Source organism: Syngnathoides biaculeatus, chromosome 4, assembly GCF_019802595.1.
Source record: "Syngnathoides biaculeatus isolate LvHL_M chromosome 4, ASM1980259v1, whole genome shotgun sequence".
NCBI classification, from domain to species: Eukaryota; Metazoa; Chordata; class Actinopteri; order Syngnathiformes; family Syngnathidae; genus Syngnathoides; species Syngnathoides biaculeatus.
In genome coordinates, this window is record NC_084643.1 from 11,536,482 (window position 1) to 11,551,839 (window position 15,358).

The 15,358-nt window shown below is 44.6% G+C and overlaps 1 protein-coding gene across 2 annotated transcripts in view; it reads left to right on the top strand.

Moving 5' to 3' along the window:
* The window catches only part of slc23a2 (solute carrier family 23 member 2), a 36,641-nt gene continuing 21,283 nt past the window's right edge, over positions 1-15,358 (top strand). The window contains exon 1 of one of the 2 annotated variants that reach the window (XM_061816848.1): positions 1-409. The gene's annotated coding sequence lies outside the window, so the exon portion shown is untranslated. The remainder of the gene's footprint in view (positions 410-15,358) is intronic. The other variant, XM_061816850.1, reaches the window with a different exon arrangement.

The window sequence follows — 15,358 nt, forward strand, 5'->3', positions numbered from 1 at the left end:
AACGGAGGCGTTGCGTCACCATTTGTCCGACTCTGATTGGTCGAGGCGCTCGCGAATGTCCGGTGTCTGACGTCACGGCGGATATGCGCGCCTCTGATTGGCCGAGACGCTGCGGGAGGCAGGTGCATGACGTCATGAGCGATGTGCGCATGCACGAAGCCTTCCATCAAACCCGTGCTTTTGCAAAAGCCATAAATCCCTCCGCGGGGGCGAAACGGTTCTGTTGTAGAGACGAGGACTTCCTACTCTCCCCGCCGGGCTCCAAGGCGCTCTCGTCGGCCCGCCCGCCTGTGAGCTTCGTTCCGGTTCCGAGCCTAAAGCCTCTCGGAGCCGCTTACCGAGCAGCGAGCCAGCGGAACGGACGTAGCCGGCCGGGGAAGCGGGCTTCGTCATCTCTTTCTTCGGTCAGGTGAGTCAGGAAGACCGCGCCGGTCCCGTTTCTCGCTCTCGCTCTCGTCGTCGTCATTATCGTCATCGTCATCGTCATCATCATCATCATCATCATTCTTCTTCTTATTATGTTCGCAACTACACGAGGTCAGCGAGGATGTTTCCAAAGTAAGACAACGTGGGTCGGTCGGCCGAGGCTCTGGAAACAAACACACCCTCCTCCCGGGTCGACCGCGGCTGATAGTGTGACAGGGACCGACCGGCCCAATGTGGCATCCTTCATCCCCACGTTGCGAAACGGGGGGGGGGGAGTCACGGCGCTGATGTGTTTGCCCACGTCACTGCACGACTTCGAACGCGCGTTGTCCAAAATGTTCCTTTCTCGAGTCCCAACTCCAGCTGTGGCCACCCCAGTTTGGGTTTTTTGTTGGTTTTTTTTGGGGTTTTTGTGAGCGCGATGTCGCCTTCTCCTGGAAGCAAGGCCGAGCAAGCGTGGATGTGTGTCCGTGCCTGAAAAGACCTTTCAAGAGTCAGCCTAGATAGAAAAAGTGCACGCACCCCTGTTGAAATGCCAGGTTACTGACTCCCGAGGTAAAACCATTTCCAAACTTTTTTTTTTTTTTTTCTACCAGTGTGACCCATAACCCATCCAATTTAATTGAAATGACTGAAATATGTAAAGGGGGAAAAAAGGCAAGACTTGAAAAAACAACACCACACACAACCTTGTTGCATTTATATGCACACCCTCAACCTTTGGCTTTGAATGCAACACTCAGTCAGTCAGTCAGTCAGTCAGTCAGGAGTCTTCAGTGCGGCACATCTTTGATTTTGGCAATATTTGGTCAATCGTCTTTGCAAAAACGTTCACTGGTTCGCCCCGCCCTTTTCAGATCTTTGGACAGATGTTTTGTATCAAATGCAGGTCTGGACTCTGGCTCACGTCTTTCCGAACCCTTATTCCGGTGCAGCCGTTCTTTTGTTGATCTTTTTCGGTCAGAACTTGACTCGTGGGCCGACGGCCCTAAATTGAGAGGGCGGGGCCCGTCGCTCCATCTCCGTTGCCGTGGCCGTGCTCCGCTGGAGCTGTGCTGTCCTTCCTGTGATGTTTGCACCGTTGGAATGATGGACTAAAAGAAGCTAATGCGGCTATGGTTTGACATAAAATGGACCAACGAAGACAATAATTGATACGTTGCAATGTTCCCACCTCAAATTGGAAATCAGTTCAGCAAATCCTCTTCGGCTCCTTCCTTTACGCCATGCTTTACCTTTTCAACGCTTGTGTAGAAGTGCTCTTTTTCTTATGTAGGCATATCCACAAATGAGGTTTTATTTTCATTCCTTTTCTTGCTCAAAAATGTGAGGTGACATACCACATGGGACTAAGAATAAATATTTAAAGGTCGTGGAATTGTTAGTGTATTTGTATTTCTTACTGTATATCGAATTGAATCACAACCTAGAATATCAAAGTTCAATTGAATCTTTCTAGAACGTTTAAAGATTGTTCGGGGTTCTTTAATTGGCGGCAGGCCTATGCTGACTCCCCTTTAACATACATGAAATGGGCGGACGAATTAATTTTGAACACATCATCATCATCATCGTCAACATTTGCAGGAGGATGTGCACACTTGTGCAACCACATTATACATTTACAGCCGTACCTCTACTTAGTATGTGACGTCACATGACTCAGAAAGCGTAACAGGATTGACTCGGTGTTGGATTCTGACAACCTCTGCTCATGTCTGTCACCTAAAGTAACCCTTCCCTGAATTTCAGACAGCGAATTTTAACCAGTTGAATTTGTGATCACTTTGAAATTTTGAAACGTAGTCAAAATAAGTACACAAAAATACACATTTTTAATTCAAATCCTGGTGGCACACCAAACAATTTCCTCAACTTCAGGTTCAACCTCCACTTGGATCCTCTCAAAATCCTGTGGAGCAACAGCATGAGGCCACATGCACGCATTCCTTTTTCACATTTCTCGCAGATTTTCTTTTCTTTTGTCTTGTTGGACAAAACAATTCTCGAAGAAGGAGTTGGCCAGCTTGAGCGCGCGCGAGCGTATGTCAATGGATTCGGTGACCAAGATACAGTACAGGATGTGCGTCATGGGAAAAGAATGACGTCCCTCCTAGCCAATGTGATGCCAGGAAGATGCTCTGGCCTTAGCCAATGGGAGAGCAGCTCTATTGTGCCGCTTTCAAAACCAAGATACACTACAGGATGTTTACATTCGGTGGAATCCAGCATCATTTTTCTCTTTTTTTTTTTTTTTTTTTTTTCGTATTCTAAATTTCCTTCGTAACGAGAGACGGGCTTTTTGTTAGCGGAATTTTTCGTTGGTAGAGACATTTGTAAGTAGAGGTATGAATGCATTTTTTTTTTTTTTTTTTTTTTTTTTTTTAACTGCCCACTCTAAAACCTTTTCTTCAATTGAGTTGAACAAGTTATTGGTCACATTTATGGTGGGGAAAGTGTTGTAACTATTTTTATCTAATTCACCAAAACCTTGTATTTGAACAGGGGTGTGTAGACTTTTGTTCCCGCTGTAATTCCCAATGTGCCAATCTGCCTCTTGACCCCAACTTGACCCCCAGGGGACCTGCGCAATGACGACAAAAAGTGACATTTGCCCCACAAGTGCATTATCAAATATTTATGCGCACTCCTTTTACAGCTTTTTTTTTTTACTCACCGGCAATTATGAGACAGTAAAAAAAAAAAAAATTCAAGAGAGGTCATCAAGTTTGTGGTGCAATGAGATCACATTACACATTAATCTGTTAAGTTGATACTGTCGTCTGCATCATCCGTCCTTTCCCATCTCGGTGAGTCCCGGTTAAGACGAACCACGAGAGATGTTGTCCAATTGTCAGAAGATCGGTTCTTCGCTTCCATTTTTCTTTTGACTGTCTTACACTCATTGAGGGCTGAGCATTTTTTCCCCCTCCCCTTTTCCATCCAAAAAAATGAAGTCTCTCATGTAAAACCGGCTACACGAGATTTTGTTCACGAGCCAAAAGTTTTTTTTTTTTTTTTAAATTAATTGAAGGCATCCTTTGGTCTTATTTTCTCAAGTCTTGTGAATCTAATTTTGCAGCGTCTTCCTTCTAAATTGAATTTAGATCAAAATAAACTTCACAATCAGATTTTTGAGATCCACGAGTGTCACAGTCGGTGAAGTTGTGATTGGAATTTGTCTATTTCATTTATTTAATTTTTTTTCTGGCTTTAGTAAGTCATGTTGGTTTAAAAAAAAAAAAAAAAAAAAAAAGATCTGTGTACACATCAGTGTAGCGGGCTATTTAATTTGCATGAGATTGGGTTTCAGTCGGTTCCATTATGCATGGTGACCACATGCAGGACAAACTTTTTTTTTTTTTTCCCCCCTCGACTAGTTGATATCACTTTGAGACCGGACCCCGAACAAGTCTATCCTGTCTACAGACTTAAATCAATTATAAATGGTTTAATTATCATGTAATTATATTAAACTGTGGCAACCTGTGCCCAAAATAACCAGCCTGCAAAACTTGTTTCGTAATCTTAGATCTTTTTCAGCTTTTCATATACTCAGACTTGTGTGTCATATACTTTCTATTTCACCGATCACAAAGATTGCGGTGCCTTGAGTTTGGAGTTGAATTTGTTCCCTGATTTAAAATCGTCTCTCCCTGTTGAAATGAATGAAAATAATCAGATCCAGTCCCAGATTCTGCTCCTTCTGGTGTGCATGTCCTTGTCACCAGGGGGCAGTGTAGACACCCAAGAAGAAGAGTTTCACAACCAAGTGACTCTGTGATTTGCAACAGTATTAGTTGTTGTTTTTTTTTTTTTTTGCAGAGGATAAAGAATACGGCAGAACGACGGGCAACAGGTTAGGTTCAGAGAATCCCGGTTCAAATTCAGCCTCGCCTGTTCGGATCTCGCAATGTTCTCCGTGTGCCTGCGTGGGTTTTCTGTGGATGTACATTTCCTGAAACATGGCGGTCGAAATTGCTCGTGAGTGTGAATGACTCCCTGCGCGTCCTGGGATTGTCTGGCGACCAGTTCAGGGTGTCCCCCTCCTCTCGCCCAGTCAGCTGGGATAGGCGCCAACATACCCACGACCCTTGTTTGGATAAGCAGTTGGGAAAGTGGAAGTCCATTGACTCTGATTCTGTTAGATTTGCCTAACCGATCTTGACGGTGAGATCCGTTTTTCACTTCTATTGCGGTTATCGTTTTCCTGTTCGAGCCCGCTGTAAAATACGATGCGACGGTGTCCACCCGTTATTTGCGCGGGTTGCGTTGGTCACACCCCTGCGAATAACGAAAATGCGCAAATGATGGCTGCTGTATTAATAGACACCGGTTACGCCGCCGACGCGCTTTGCGGCTCACTCTTGCAGGGCCTGTTTTGTCTCAATTATTTTACGACTCCTTCTTGGATTTGCTAATCATGTTCATCTATTTGCTGTGGTGTGATAATTATCGTTTCGATGTGACACCGCGAGTGCGTACAACGTCGTCAGTAATGCAGCGTGTGGGCCTACGGAAGCTTCTTCTGCTCACATATTTTGAAATGCGATCGTTCTTCACTGCCTCATGAGCGCCATCATGTGGTGGCTTCCCTACACGCTGAAAGACTTGCTGGCGTGCGTGCTAACAGTGTGGCCGCTGTGTCCAAGTGTGCGTATTTATTTGGACAAGTCGCAACATTTGCAAATGTTGGAAGTCCACATTTGTAAGGCGCCAAGGCAAATGTGGTGGGTCGTCTCTTGAGAGGAGAATGTAAGACCTTTTCCGATTGTGAAAGTGGGGGGCCGTGAACGGTGGACCGGGGAATGGGCAGCGGCGCACTGCGCGCACAGCAAAAAGGGAGGGATCGGATCAGCTAATATTGACGCGGTCCTTGCATCAATAAGTTATCTCATCTGCACACCAAGTGAGTCAACTGCCGGTTTGAGTCGAGTCTCGGCGACTATCGGGATCGTTTGGCCTTATCGCCGAATGCGAGCTTCTCCGGCTTTCAGATAATATTCGGTACAACATCTGAAGATCTTGTGTGGTCCTTTTGATGGGAGTGACTGATCAACGTTTAGCCCCTTGCATTTCATTCTCATTTAAAAACTATGGTAAATGATTTTTGAAAGGTTTCCAATTTTTATGAAACGCAGTTTTGTTTGTTTTTTTACACCGTCGTCAAACATGTTGCGACTGTAACATCTGCTAACTGTCTGATGTTACATCAAAGCACGTGCGAGCGGCCGTTCTCGAAATCATCTTGATTTGCCAAGTGTGTCAGAAGCGCACAAGGAATTTGTCTCCGCTCTGGTTGGACAACGAAACGTTACTTTTAGGACGTCGGAAACGTTGCGCTGAAAGGTTGCCGGTGACGTGCGAATGCCGATTCGGTGACGATTGTCCTCGAGCGAAGGCGTCGCAAATAGGAATCGCTTCTCCATTTATCTGGATAGGGTCATGTTTTCATGGTATCAATTATTTTTAACTTTGATTAAGATCAAGTATAATATTTCTACAGGATTTCCCCAAAAATGTGTACACACTTTAAATAATATTTGTAAATTCTTTTACATGTTAAAAATTATTCAAATTATAAATAACATCAAGTTTACAAAGATTTAGAGTGTGTGGGTGTATAATTTTTTTTTTTTTTTTTTTTTGGGACGACGACGACGACGACACCCTATTTATACAGTACCGTAAATGTGAGATTAATTTTATCGGTTGTAAGGTAAGCCAAAGTAGCTCAAGTAATGAAAGTTTCTGGACTGCCGGCTGGCTGGAAAAGAGCCTTTTGTCGCTTTTCTGCATGAATGCCACCGACGTGAAGCTCTTCATTTTCGACACTTTTAACATCTTGTTAAATGCGCGTTCTTTAGCTACTGTTGCAGGATGTCTGCGAAAAATGGGATCAGAACTCGACATGTTCAAATTGTAATAGATGACAAGATTATGGGCTCATTTATGAATAGCCTGTAGTAACATTTGGTTAGGGTTAATTCATTGCATTTTCTATGAACTTATCGTTTGCGAATTGACAGTAGCTCAGCAGTCCCCCCAAATACAGACTTAGCTGCGCTGAGCATCGGCAGCGGCCAAACCCAGCACGACGCGGTGTTATTTAGGTCGCCGAAATTTGGTTCTTGGCTGTGTTTGCTCTGTCACTCGCAGCATGTGACTAAGCTTACGCTTTAGTTGGTTCGGCGTCCGCCCACCGTACAGCCCGAATGTGGCGTGTGTGTGTTTGCACGTCGCTCTGAGTGGTGTATCTTGAAATCTCCTTTTTTCGTCGTCGTCGTCGTCGTTGTTGTTGTTGTGTTCTCCTCCAGACTATTTCGTATTATGAGTGGTATGCAACTTTGACCCACTGTGTGTGTGTGTGTGTGTGTGTGTGTGCGTGCACAGCACATTGGCCTTCTCTAATTTTCAACTTTTAACGCCGCAAAAGAGCCAGGAATACTTTTGTAATCATACTTGTAAAAATACTCTGATACAACAACACTTGATGCCAGCCCGTCATCTACGTACAGTATTTTCCCATTGTGGGCAGGCAGCATGCAGTTTTGGCAGATAGCGAACCGTTTTTTTAAAAAAAAAAACAAACAAAAAAAAAAACAGTTGTGTGCTCGCTTGAGGCTGTCTCCAGTTGAAATGCATGATAAGACTGAACCAAACATCTAAAATATATATTTTTTTTTAAATCAACATAAATCTTCGTGTACACCCATAATTCAAAGTGCCATGGACGGACTAGTTGTCGCAGTATAAACCTCGGAATAACAGATTTTCCAACACAACCGTCGTAAAAACATGCGAGCACCGAAAGATACTGTGTGTATCAAAGTATTGGTACCCGGTAGCGGCGTGTACGCAGATATTTGTATTTGTAGTCTTACTTTGTCTGAAACATTTGACAGGAATTGTTTAATCAGAATCAGCTTTATTGTGTATAAGAACACACGAGGATTCTTTTTTTTTAATTTTTTCTCCAGCAGTCCGCGCTGCCCTAGTACGACGTTCAGAACATAGAACAACAAAGCAACAAGAGACATTTCTATTTATACGAACTATTCCTGATAGGAGTCAAGAATTCACGCGCAGAAAGTGCTCAAATCTATGTGTGTATACAACTGCTGCTGTAGATGTTTTAAAAAAGGTGATGAATTTGTTTTATTTTGGTGTCGTATCCCGTTAAACAACGCCAACGTTTTGCTCGTCCTCATCTGGCCCGGCGCAGCGTTCAGCCGCTTCGGCTTGAAACGTCGTCTCCGTGTGGGTCGGAGTGACCCAAGGGGGGGTCCTTTATTGATCTTTTGGAAACGCAACTAATCCTAGCAGACGCGGGCGCCTCTTGCGGCGGAAGGCCGCGCTTGACTTTTCGAGCGCTTAATGCTCTTTTGTATCCATGTCCAGAAAGCGGAAGAGTTGGAACAAAAAGGCTTTCTTCTGTCCGGTGTTGGCGTCTCTGCTCGGAGGCAGAGCTTAGTAACCCCACAAAAATCCGATGAGTTTTGCATCCGAGTGAGCAGACCCACATGATGCTCGCAACTTTGCGTCACGATGCCGGCCGGACAAGTGGGAGAAGAGCCCGACGAGCGTCTCGCTCGTTAATTCTCAGAAATGTCCAACGTTGTTGTGACACCCATAATAGAACTGAGACTATTCATCAGAGGGATGCGCCAAAAACCGCCGTTTTTCAGATCGAGCGGAATACTTGTATTCCAGTACTCACTTATACCAACTATCGTAATTTCCGCAAGTTTTTTCACACTCTTTCAACCCAGCGGTTTTTGCGGGAATGCGGCTAATTTGTGCATTTTTTTCAAGCGGCCACAAGGGGGCACTCGAGCGGAAAATGTAACCGTGAGACCAGTGGAATATATGTGTAGAGGAAGTGACTTTTGCTGGTATGTGTTTTTTTTTTTTTTTTTAACCGCTAAACAGTTAGCGCCACTTTAGCAGTTGCTGCTGTGTCACTGCCGCGTCTCAGTGATTTAGGTTTTTTTTTTTTTTTTTTTTAAACCGGCCCTGTTAGTACTGTGCTACCATGTTGCTACTGTGTATGTTTTTTTTTTTTTTTTTTTTTTAACAAATTGTTTTTTTTGGGGGGGCGGTGTTTTTGTTAATTTTTAAATTTTTTTTTTTTTTTTTTTTTTACCAGCTTTGTTTGTGCTACCGTGTTGTTGCTATGTTAGGCTAAGCTAAAGTATTAATACTCTGAAAACTCCTTCTGTGTACCGTGTTTCTTTGTAAATATCTCATTTCAATGTGGGCGCTCGCGGCTTTTACAGGGGTGCGGCTTATGTATGTACCAAATGGTATTTCCTTAACAAATGTACTGGGTGAGGCTTATAATCAGGTGCGCTCCGTAGACCGGAAATTACGGTACCAAGTTTTGATGATGCACATTTGACATTTTTTCATTTTAATCAAATATTGTTCAGAAACAAACCAAACAAAAATCTTTATTTAACCGGGCATAAGTTTTAATCAAACTTTTTTCATACACGCTATTTAAAAGTTCATATCACAACATTGATGATAAATTGTTAGCCCATTTATTTAAGATGTTTTTTTTTTTTTTTTTTTAAATATGTGTATGTAAATTTTTATTTTGTTAGTTAGGCAGTAGAATTCAACGGAAGTGTCAAGCAACCGCTTTTCTTTTCTTTATAAATACTCTTTGCTAGCTGGCAAGCTACACTGCACTCTCAGGGAGGCAGAATAGTAATGTCGTACGAGTAAAGTGGTGTTTGTGTCATACGATGAACATTTTGCGAGTCCAAGTACAGATGTGTACTTTTGGAAAGGACTCCAGCTCATCTGTGAATGAGGGCAAGGGCTTTATAACGTTCAGCGCTAAAACAAAACCCAAAGTGGTTCATGTTTAGTCTGGGTGGGGGGGGGGGGGGGGGGCACATAACAATGCAAACGACAATGGACGGACACAGGACCGCGGTGCCGGTACTACTTTTTTTACAACTGCTCGTTTGTCCCTCGGAGTTTCATGACTGACGTACCGTATTTCTGCAAATTGTGTCTGATGTGGGGAGGGGGGGGGGGTCCGCGCATGAAGTTGGAATGATTTTAAAAAAATGACCAATTTGTTCCGTTTATGCCAAGTGAAAGCACTAACGGAGAAATGCAGCAAAAATGCCAAGGCAGGCTTTGGAATAAACTCATTGAGTTTTGTTTTGATAGCGCTTCTCCCAAAACATTCACAAGTCGCTTCTTTCACGTGGTTCAAATCTAAAACCACATTTCTGGTCTGCTGGGAAACAAAAATATCATCTTCAAATCAGCTTTATACGAGGTGGCGCACGGTCTTGTTTGCGCACGCGATGCGTTTCAATGAGCTCAACAATGTTTTCCTGATTGTCTACGAGGGTTGCGTACGCCGTTTTAGGAAATGCGTTTATAAACGCGTGCAGACAACGAATATTCACTTCAGTAGTTGACTTGCATTGCCACAACTGGAATTTTTCAAACCATTTTAACAATGCAACGGAGGAAAGTTACACACAAAGTTTTTCCAGAAGCAGATTATAGCACATTATTTAATTCCGGAAGATTAGCACATGTCTCGTCTTCAACTTTCACCTCCATGATGTCATATTAGTAATACATTTTTTATCTTAGTCATTAGGCAGGGCAAAGGCCAAAGCCCTTTTGTTGGCAAATGAAATAATTGGATCGGCACGCCGTTCCCGTTGGCAGCATATGAGGGGGGGAAAAAGATCTTTCTGGCATCTTCATATCGTAGCAGGCAAGTGTGATTTTTTTTTTTTTTTTTTTTTTTTTTTTTTTAAATAGTCCATCATCACCATGTTGCAGTCTGATGTCAGGCCTCCCTCAGTTTTGATGCTCGTGTGCACATTTTTATTTCTATTTGTTTTTTTTTTTCATGTCCAGGACGGATCAGTCAGGGAAACTGAGCTGAAATGATTTTTCTTCATTGAGAAACAAATGTTCACTTACGTACTATGAAATGTATGCAATAAGAGACGCCCCCCCCCCTCTCCATTTTGTTGACTTTGTAGTTGACGCAAAGTGCCCACTGGCTCTTTGTTCTCTCTGTCCAACGGGTTAAGCACCGCTGGCGTAACGTCCGCCCCGTCACTCCGGCTAACCTTGATTTCTGTCAAAGCCGCGTTGGTTCATTTGGCTCCCTTATCACTCCCGCCGCTTTCACGTGAACTTGTCTGGAGAGTGACCTTTGTATCATCCTTCTTCACAGCTCTCCTCCTTATCGGCCTCCATTTTGTTTTGTCTGCCGTGTCCCCCCTCGCAATGCAAACGTTCCTCCTTTCACCTTGGTGTGGGTCGACACCGGTGTCAGAAATATCTATACGGTGTATGCGCTAATATGAAGCGCAAGTGCATCCATTCCATTCCGGCTCTGTTTGGAATGGCCGATCGCCCGGTGTGCACGTGTGAGTTGCCGACTATATTTTGTTATGGTGTGCGGCGAGCCTTATGATGCCAGATTATGACTGTCGCAATGTGTCTGGAAAAGAATTCAACACAGTGGAGTACAGTGGATAAATGTCAGGTTTTTATTTGATATAAAAGTGACAACTGACAAGTTTAATGTTCGTACCGTTAACGTGGCCTTTATCTTGTCACGTCACTGATAATGTAGCGCTACGTTGGGCTCCCTTTAGTGCGGACGGCACGTGTTGACTTCTCGTGTCTATCGTAGGCGCGACTGACTGGCGACCAGTTCGCCGTGTCGTCCAGCTTTCGCCTGAAGTCAGCTGGGATAGGCTCCAACGGCCTGTAACCCTGAGCAGGATGAGCGGTACTGACGATGGATGGATGGATGGCCGCACATCGAAATGCATGATGGGCGCTTCCTTTCAGCCGGGCTCAAGTTTGCGAGCGTACTTCGCCTCTCCTGTTGTGGCCCTTTCGCGCGACTTTCTGAAAGACTGACCACCAGAAGGAAGTCGTAAGCCAGATGAACTCATCACGTCCGAGTTGTTCAGTCGAGCCCTACCCAGCGTCTTTCGACATTGGTTCTGTTAACTGATGGCTCGCCCCGCCTCGTTCCACTCCAGCTTCAGTGGCATCCAGATTCTAAGTTTCTATCTTGAATAAATCATGAGACAACTTCATGTTCTGCACCATGAGTAAGCCGAAGATTTTCCCCGCAGGCCCGCCGTTGTTGTAACACGCGGCTATGAAACCCTCCGGGGCGTAAGGGAGAACTTAAAAACTGGCGAGTGTCTCGCTGTGGCTTAAAGGATTTTGATCTACTTGGAGCAACATTGAATAGCTTTTGGTCTTAAATGCGTCTGCTGGGCTCTGCGGGAGGGCAAAGGCCCGAGAATGTCAGGTGATCCAGTTGGACGAACCTATACGAAGAGTGTGCGGTTACGCGACAAGCCGGTGGGTTGTGAGAAAGTCGGCCGAGCCTTCGCCGGTCGTGTATTTGCAGCCGGCGGCGTGCTGCGCGGGGGCTGCCGTTGCCGGGAGAACTCAGTTGAGGAACATTCAAAGGTTGAGCATCTTTGTGTCTCTCCCGCTGCCTCGCATTCTCCGCCTGATGAATATGTTTTGTATAGCGCCGTACGGGAGGCCACCCGCTGTCCGAGCGCGCAGCGTCCCAACTTCTCCCTTTTGGGTAGACGCGACCGCCTTGCCGTTCTGATGGTCTGCAGCTGGATGGCCTTCCTCTGCGGCATTGGCGTGTCTTCTGCACTCGCGTGTGCTCCCTCGTCACACTTTCCACCCAAAGTCAGCCAGTCGCTCCCCTGTGACCCAAATGCTATACAAAGTGCAAAGATGTTCCAGCTTGAAGGAATGACCTAGTGTACAATTTCAAAAGATCAACGTGACGTTAGTGAAGACCTCCACCATGGCCCAAGTTATCCGGACAGAATTCAAATCAATCAATCGATTGGTAACCTTTATTCTTTGTGTCTCTCTTTTAACAAACAAGTCAAGGTAGACTCATTTTTGACTGCGACTCCAGCGCCCGTTCTTGCCTTTCGTGTCCTGAATTGTCCTTTGTAACTAGAGACGACATTTTTTCATAACGAGAGGCGTTGGTAAGTAGAGGTTGCGAGTTTCCGTCTTTTTCCTTCAAACGCGACAACGCTCATTTTGTCGGCCCATGAATCTAAAAAAATGAAGGTATTTATTCCCATGTGCATTTGCAAACTTTAATCTGGATTTTCCTTTGCAGTAATTGCTTTGGAATGGCTTTTCAACGCACTTTGACTTTGACAACTGCCAAAAGCTATAGTCTTAGTTTAAATTCTGCAATCATTTGTTTTTATGGTCAAACCAGTTTTTTTTTTTTTTTTTTTTTTAAATGCGATGCAATGCATGCATACAGTTCATTTTCCACAGTAGTCAGAAGCTGTTGAAGGTTTCTCCCAGAGCAATATAGTCTCGTGTCGTCATTCCCTGCAACATTTGAATCGTTGTGAGACGCGGCAAATATCATTGGAAAAACAGTGTGAATACTTTAGGCTAGGGGTTGGCCACTTAACTTCGACAAAGGGCCACCAGAATTGGGGGGGGGGGGAAAAAAAAAAACAAAACAGAATTGTGTCAGAGGGACGCACCATTGATGACTGAAATCTGAATGTCTGTTCACATATGTAAGTTGATCGTAAGAATCCAGCATTGAGACTGACCCGAAGTGAGTCCTGTCTGAACATCACTTGGTGCATTATTCACACCGCCGTTGAGGGGAGAAGAAACCATTTATTTGACCCTCAACTGTTTTGAAAAATCACCTCGAAAGCTCTCCATGCAGTGCTTCTAACATGGAGGTGATCAGATGATCTGATCTTGTTGCTTCCTTGACTGTTGGCAAGTGGGCGGGAGAAAAGAAAAGTTCTTCTCCACTTGGCTTGAGAGAAGCTGCGACTTTCTCCCGAAAACTTTTTGGTGTCTAAAAAGGGCCCTTGCAACGCAGTTTGTCGACATTGAGTTCATTCAACGGTTTTCTGGCCATCTATTTGATAGACAATGGAAACGTGCGTGTTCACATAAAAGCAAACCAATGACAAAAGCCATGTGTTTACGTGTACATACATTTTTTTTTTTTTTTTTTTCTCCTCCCCAAGTAACAGCAGCATAATTGACCTTAATAGCATTTATATGTGGGGTGTTTGGATTAAGGGACAAAAAACTGATTTGAATAAAAAAATGTTAATTCGTTAAAGAAGCAGTAGAACTTTGCGTAATGATGTAGTTGTTTTCAAAGCATGCAGTACGGTACATAAAACTCTTTAAACGCTTCTAATGAACTTTTTTGGATTTACAGTATGTATCCTGGGGTGTATGAAGTGAAGATGTATCGATCTTTTAGTGGACAAAAGTCGTAGTAGTTGCGCATCTGTTTTTGGCCCAGTTACATTCCTTACACCCCCGCGAATGACTACAGTCCGCAAACAATGGATGCACACTGGTTACCCCGTCAGCATGCACGCCTGCCCGTGTTTTGGCGTTCATGCAGGCTTACCTCATGGTGGCGCTCACAGGGCGGCGAAGAACAGTTGCATTTCACATCTGTGAAGCTCACGTTGCCCCCGGCAGGCCACACGGACGATGTCGTACACGCTCGCGGCGTCCCATCGAAAGTGAAATGATCACAAACAGAATAGCGTAAATGATAAAAGAATAACTCGTGAAATAATTGACCCCAAACATGCACTGAAACGCTATTTACATCCTTTGGGCCGCTCGAAGCCTTGCTGCACTATTGAGGTCCTGAGCGCCGCCAGGCATGCTGGGGGCATGTAAATAGCGTTTAAAGGGCATGTTTTGTGTCAATTATTTTGCGAGTCATCTTTTTCTTTGTTTTATTCTTTGCTAGTCATGCTAGTCTATTTGCTGTGGTGTGAAATGTGATCGTCCTTCACCGCCTGATGAGCGCCTTCATATGGTAGCTTACATACATACATACATACACGCTAAAACACTTGCTGGCATGCATGCTAACAGCGTAACCAATGGGTTTAAGTGTGCGTACTTTGTCGGACAAGTGTTGGTCTGAGGGCTCCCCCGTGCTGAAAAGTCTCCTTGTGCTTGATGCACGTGCGCTGCTAAGAGGGGGAACTCTGGCTACGTAGCAGACGCTGACTGGGAAATCCCCCGGTCTCATACTTCCCCTTTTTCGACGTAAAGGGAGCGAACATAGGTTTTCACCAAACCTTAAAACAAAAGTTGATGAAAAGATATCCACGTATATGTACATTTGCTGTGTTCGTCTTTCTGAGACGTCCATAGCCAACGTCGAATGGCACATGTTGAAGCACGGATGGGGATGTTTCAGACCGGCCAGAAGTTTACAAAATATACGCGCATTCATTTTCAGCACCGGGAGCGCTCAGACCGTCACACCGGGCTGCGAACGGTGAACCACAAATGGGCAAGGTCACACCGTTAATCTCAACCCTCACAAAGACCGTTTATTTCTTCCCCCCCAAAAAAAGAAGATTATTTCCATAACTCTCTATTTGTGGACAAAGGAGTCAATGAACTTGAGTTGCGCGTGGCGGGGCTCGCTGCGCTCGGTGGTGGTGTAGCTTTGGTTCTCCTTTTTGTTCTGGTCTTTTTGCTCAACGCAAAAGTTCCTCAAGACTGCATGTAGGCTTTGCCCAACATGGAATGGCGTTTCCGAGCAAAAAAATACAAGAGAAAACATCGAGTCTGGTGTGACGAGGGGCCACTGGCGTGCGAAAGCATCGGTGCTGTCTGAAATGTGCGTGTTGCCGATAGCGGAAGATCTATTCTCATTATTAAATGATCATATTTTTGATGCTTCAATTGTTTGAGTGATTCTGTTTTCAGTAGGGTCCATTAGCAGGCACACAAAAGGAGCACATTACGCACAATTGCTGCGCAGCGAAATCAATTTGGGGTGGCCAAAATTGAATGGTGGTGGCCCGCCACGAAAAAGAGGCAAAGTCCTCTCTGTGGGTTT